The 6,780-nt window shown below is 36.8% G+C and overlaps 1 pseudogene across 1 annotated transcript in view; it reads right to left on the reverse strand.

Annotated features, from left to right (window-relative positions):
• The window catches only part of LOC308263572 (heterogeneous nuclear ribonucleoproteins C1/C2-like), a 196,791-nt pseudogene extending 190,715 nt beyond the window's left edge, over positions 1-6,076 (reverse strand). Inside the window, exons 1-3 of the transcript in view lie at positions 6,019-6,076; positions 4,318-4,492; positions 4,071-4,195 (exon numbers count right to left, since the gene is read on the reverse strand). The product of the transcript in view is annotated as a heterogeneous nuclear ribonucleoproteins C1/C2-like (transcript). The remainder of the gene's footprint in view (positions 1-4,070; positions 4,196-4,317; positions 4,493-6,018) is intronic.
• Positions 6,077-6,780: the final 704 nt, after the last annotated feature.

Below are 6,780 nucleotides of genomic sequence, written 5' to 3' on the forward strand. Positions count from 1 at the left end.
TGATCTCTCACTTCTTATGTAATGGTTGAAAAGACCACTTGTGAGTAAGTAGAGATTACCACCCCTGACAGAATGGCTATTACTAAAAAGACAAAAATTGTTAAATGATAGCTTTGATGTGAATAAAGGGTAACACTTGCACACTTTTAGCAGGAATGCAAATTAGTCCAGCCATTATGGAGAACATTATAGAACTTTTTCACAAGAACTAGAAATAGAATTTACCATGTAATTAAACAGTTCTACTCATATATATATATATATATATATATATATATATATATATATCAATACATGCAAAAGATATATGTATTCCCATCCTTATTTCAGTGCTGTTCACAATAGCCAAGCTATAAAATCAACCAATTGTCCATTAACAGGTAAATGGATAGTAAAGATAAGACATATATCACTGCTGGGATAAAAATGAACAAAATTTTGTTATTGTACTAATATGGATGAAACTTGAGGACATTCTTTAAGTAAAGTAGATCAGTATAGAAAGATAAATATTTCATATTCTCACTTATCTGTGTAAGCTAAGAACTGAATCTCAAAAAACTAGAGAATAGGATAATGGTTACCAAAAGCTGAAAGAATATAGGAGAAGGAAGCAGGGATGGAGTAGTTGATGTTAATGGGTACAGGGAGAAGTTTAATAGGAGGAATAACTTCTAATGTTCTATAGCACAGTGGAGTAATTATAATTGGTAACAATTTTTTTGGTGATACTGGGGTTCCTGGAAGCCCTTCTACCTCTGGACTATACTCCCAGACATATTTTATATTTTTATTTGGAAACAGGGTCTCTTAAGTCAGCGTGGCTGGCCTCAAACCTGTGCAATTCTACTGTCACCGCCTCTTAAGCACGGGGATTACAAGCGTGCGCCACCAGGCCCAGCGATTGGTAACAATTTAAAGAAAGTCATATCAAAAAGATTTTGAATGTTCCTAACAGAAATGATATATAACCAAGGTGATAGCTGTGTCAGTTACTGAAATGATACCACTCCACCCCATAGATATGAACAATTACTATGTGTCAATTAAAAATAAAAAATGAGGGACTTCCGGGAAGATGGCGACTGAGAAAAGCGGGGTTTAAGAGCCCCGCTAACAACTAATCTCCATTACCACAAAATCAGTGCCTTTCATAGCCAGAAAACACCATCACCAGAGAAACAAAAAAATCACCAGGCTCCAGAGAGAAAGCGGACTGAGAACAGAGCTCAGAGCCACAGAGGAGATACACCGGCCTCATGCCCGAGGCTGCGGCAGCAGCGCCATACTGCCAGCGGCAGTGGCGACTTCACTGGACGGCTACAGCAAGCCGAGGTGAGCCGCTGCAGAACAGCCAGGTGGGATTTCTCACCGCAGGTAAAATCTAAAGCTCCCAGTGGCTGAGCTCAGCACACGCTGCAGGGATTCAGAGTGGAAATCAAAACCAAGAAGAAATACGCCAACCTCACAGCCGAGGGTGTGGCAGCGGCGTCATATTGCCACCAGCGGCAGCAGGAGAGAATTCACCAAATCCAGTACAGCTACATCTGCGTACTCAAGAACAGTGAGTCAAATTGCGGGCCACAGAGGAGAAATCCCAGTACTGTACTCCCAAGGGAATTGACCCAGTGGGGGAGGGGCGGTGGCAGAGATATCACACCATAGGAGAACTTGCAACCTGGCACCCCCCACAGTCTAAAGCAGCCTCTATTGACTCTCTGGGTCGGAGACTCTGTGATACAACCCAGTAAAGGAGTAGTGGGGTCTGAGATACTACAGACTCGAGATCCAGAACACCTTAAGTGAAGTCATAGTGATCCAAGGGAAGAACCCAGAGAAGGCACAAACTTCCAAAATCATGGGAAAGAGGAATAATACTGGAGCAATGAATGCCCACAACCCCACAACATCAGAACCCGATAAAACAGAAAATCAGAGATTTATGTTAGTCTTTTACCTATCTCTAAATTGTATTGTTTGCCTTTATTGTGGTTAATTTTTAGGATTTCTAATTGGAATATTAATATACTTTCAGATATAGCATTTGGAAATATTTTATCTCATTCTATTAGTAACTTTTAACTCTGTTTACATTGTCTTTGGATATACAATATTTTTTTCTATTTTTTAGGGAGTTTGTATACTCTTCTGTTGCCTGTGCCATTGAAATCATATCCAAGAAATCACCGCCAATTTGAATGTTGTGAGGTTTTATGACCCAGATTTTCTCCTAACAGTTTATAGTCTTAAGATTTATATTTAGGTCTTTTATCTATTTTGAGTTAATATTTGTATATGGGATTAGGTAAGGGTCCAACTTTATTCTTTTCCATGTAATTATTATGTTTCAACAATATTTAGTTAAAAGATTATTATTTCCACCACCAAATGTTCTTGGAAACCTTGTCAAAAATAACTTGACAATATAGGGAAGAATTTAGCTCTAGGCTTTTATTTAACTCCAATGGTTTATATATCTGCCTTTAGAATAGAACTACACTGTTTCAATTATTGTAGCTTTATATGGTTTGAAATCAGAAAATATATATCTTCTAGCTTTGTTCTTTTTCAAGATTGTTTTGGGTATCTAGAGTCCATTTTCCATATTAGGATAGATTTTTTTTTTCTGAAAAATAAATAAATAAATATATGATAGTTTCACCTAAAAAAATAGGAAAAACATATTCTCTGGTAAGAAAGTAAAAAGAAATATTGAAATGTTATCTTTAAGTCATCAAAAGGTTGGTATCAGACAAATGAAACTGTTATGTGAGATTATCATCTTTAATTTTGGATAAATTGATATAATACTAGATGTCAACCACTAAGCCAAGCATGGGAGGGAGGGATGGTGAGGGAATGGGGTGGGGATCGGGTGGGGGCTGACTGGGCGATGTGTGCATGTATGTCTACAAAAGTTTGTATCCCACTATGATGTATGAATACAGTGCACCAATAAAAAATTAAAAAAAGAAAAAAATAAAAAATAAAAAATAAATAAAAATAAAAATAAAAAATGAATATTAAAAAAGATATCTAGAGCTAGGTGTGCTGGTGTTCACTTGTAATCTCAGTACTTGGGAGAATGAGACAGGAGGATTGTGCAGGTCCAAAGCCATTCTTACCTACTTAGTGAGGCTCTCAGTAATGTAGTGAGACCCTGTTTCCAAATAAAATATAAAATAGGTCTGGAGTATAGCCTGGAGATAGAAGGCCCTGGGTTCTATCCCCACATACACAGAAAAAGAAATTAAGAGATTAAAGAGAAATTCAGAATATTAAAAAGTACATATTAAAGAGTAATAAATGATTTATAAATGTCTGAAGGATACATAGACAGATTTTAAGTAATGAAGAAAAAATACATTCCCATTGTTTGTGAACGACAAGTTAGTTACTGGCAGGTGTTATTACTATATTACTTTTTTTTTTTTTTTGGTGGTACTGGGGTTACTGGAAGCCCTTCTACCTCTGGGTTACACTCCCAGACCTATTTTCTATATTTTTGAAACAGGGTCTCTTAAGCCAGCATGGCTGGCCTCGATCCTCCTGCCTCTGCCTCCCAAGCGCAGGGATTACAAGTGTGCGCCACCACGCCTGGCTACTATATTACTTTAAAAGAAATTTATTAATAATTTGTCTTTGAAACACTTGCAAACTTCTTATAGAGATAAAACTTAAGCAATTAACTAATATTCACTGCTATGTAGACCTAGCCCAGTATGAAAAATAACAAAGAAAATAATCTAAAATTTACCATAGCTTAAAAACTAACAATAGTGCTAATATGACTGATTTGCTCAGTTATTCATCTTTTGACAGGAAATAAATCTAATTTAACAAAACTAAATTTAAAATATAATTTAAAACAGCTGCAATTAGCTAAGAAAAGATTCTCTTATTAATGACTAGGTAAGGGGATTCAAAATGGTGAATGCGGGTCACAGCACAACTCAATTGCTGAAACAAATAAAGTTCAACTACTGAGAAGGCAGAGACTTGAAAAACAAAATAAATACAGCTCACAAATCAAAACAGAACCAGGAACCACAGCAGAAGGAATCCAGTACTCTGAACAGTGAGATCCATTGCAAAAAGCCAGATCATGGACAACAAAACTTCTGTGGATGTGCCTTGGCTGCCTGCATCATCATGGGCTATGGGCCCCGAACGCAAGTCCTGGCTCTGACTGCACCTGTGTGGCAGCCCCCCCAAAATCCAGAAAAATAATCCAAGAGCGTGAAAGTGGCCACAGAGCTCCAACATCTTAAGCAGTGAGGGGCACCCAGCATCATGTTTCAGGGACTCAGCACTCACCAGAGGCAGCGCCTGCAGTGGTGAAGCAAGCCCTCCAGAGACCTGGAGCAGGGCAGCAGGTAACCATTTGTCTTACATGGTACTTTGCCCAAGACCACCCGGAGAAGCTGCAGGACCTGGTGAGGTAGTACAGTTAGAACCTCCAGAGACACAGGAGGTGCTCTAGATGTGGAACCTGCACAGAATCACAGGGGATCATTTCAAGACTACACTGGATGCTCTCTGCCCCTGCGAGTAGGGAAGTTCAGGCATAGTGCAGGTGGGGAAGCAAAGGTGCAGTGCGTGTAGGGAAGCACAGGCCTAAGACTGAGGTGGAGAATGCAGAGGTCCAGGGTCTGGACCAGAGGCTGGAAAAACACCAAATCCTGGACTTACACAGAACTCATTAACAGTGACACTCCAATGCCCTGACAACCAAACACAAAACTGTCAGAGGTGAGAGAGGGGCACAATCACCCAGAGAGTGGGTTAAGTAGCTGACAATAGGGTACAAAATAAATAAGAGACATTGGATTATACTCCATAATTTACCACAGTGACCAGAAATATAGATATTATAAGGGCCCAGCCCCAAACTTGTAAATTAGTAGGGCTGTTGCTTTTTCTTTTCTTTAATTTAGGTTTGTGTTTGTTTGTTTGTTTGTTTGTTTTGCTTTGTTGTCTCACAATGTCACTAGTTCTTTTTATTTTATATTATTTTTGTCCTTTTTTTTCTCTTTCTTATTCTTATTTTCTTTCAGTTGTTTTTTTGTCTTAGATGTATAATTGTTAGCATTTATATCCTGTTTTGTAACTTTATTTGTGTTTATTTGCCCCTTTACCCCATTCCTTTTATAAACTTCCTCATTCTAGCCTATCTCCTCTCTTCTCTCAAAATGTTATTTTCCTTTACTGTATCTCCTTGAGTAATATTCAATATATTTCTTATCTCCATACTTAAATACTCTACTAACTAAAAGAGTCCTACTATCTGACCTACTCTCATTCTCAACCAGATACTACCTTATTATAGTTAAATTCTTACCTAACTTAATCATATCCTCTACCTTACCTGACTCATGTACCCATTATCCCACCTTCTCCCCCATTACCCAAGCTTCACCATTGAAAAAAGAACTACTTACCTGTTAACACCTTAAAATTTCTACTAATAAGATTGGATAATACCCATAATACCCATGAAAGATGCCAAGACATCAGAATAACAAGCCTGAGAACCTTGAAAATACAAGAACTAGGAATAGTGAAGAAATAACAATCATTAATACTGATGTACAAGAAATGAAGGAAGGAGAATTCTGAATCCTTATCTATAATAAGATGAAAGACCTCAAATCAAGTGTACAGAAAATAAAAGAGGAAATGGAGACACTAAGAAAGAATAAGAGGTCTGGAATGAAATGAGTAAATAAATGAAATGAAGACAGCAATGCAAAGAAATTCTGAAAGATTAGATGGAAAATAGAATATCATGGTTAGAAGATAATTCATTCAAAATGGAAAGCACAGTCAACAACATACAGAAGTGATTACAGCAACAAAACCTAAACATCCAACAACTATGATGCAATATGAAGCATCCTAACTTACAGATAAAAGGCACTGAAGAAGAGAGAGAGGTATAGACCAAGAACATTCGTAATCTCTTCAGAAAAATAATTCTATAGAATTTTCCAAACATGGAAAGAGACTTAGACTTACATGTTGAAAAAATCATACAGACTACCATTAAGGCAAGATCAAAGAAGGACTGCCCCATGTCATGTAATAATCAAAATGACCAACATAGAAGCCAAGAAAGAATCTTAAAAGCAGAGAGAACAAAAGAATGGGTAACATATAGAGGCAAAACAATAAAAATCACCCCAGACTATACAACCCAAGTCATAAATGCCAGGAGAGACTGGTATGATGTGATCCAGACCCTGGAAGAAAACAATTTCCGTCCAAAATTGCTATATTGAGAAAAACTATTATTCAAAATTGATGAAGAAACAAAAGTATCTCAAGATAAGCAGAACCTCAAAAAATTAATGAATTCACAACCACCACTAGAGAAAATACTTAAAGAAATAAACCACAAAGAAGAAAAAAGAAGCATTTTTCAGAACCAGAGAAGTGATGAAGTTTATCAGTTGGGGCATTTAAGTAAAAAAGAAATAAAATTATATGAAACAGATAATAGAACATAAAATTACAGAAAATAAAAATTATACTTCAATAATAAATCCTCATGTCAAAGAACTTAACTCACCAATCAAAAGATATAGACTGGCCTGTGGATTAAAAAACATAATCCAAATATATGCTGTTTGCAAGAAACTCACCTTATAGCCAAATACATTCACAGACTGAAAGTGAAAGAATGGAAAAAGATATATCATTCTAATGGAGACTCAAAATGAGCAGGGGTATCAATGCTGATAGGCAACAAAACAGACATTAAGCTAAAACAGAGAAGAA

Source organism: Muscardinus avellanarius, assembly GCF_963383645.1.
Source record: "Muscardinus avellanarius genome assembly, chromosome: 5".
NCBI lineage: Eukaryota > Metazoa > Chordata > Mammalia > Rodentia > Gliridae > Muscardinus > Muscardinus avellanarius.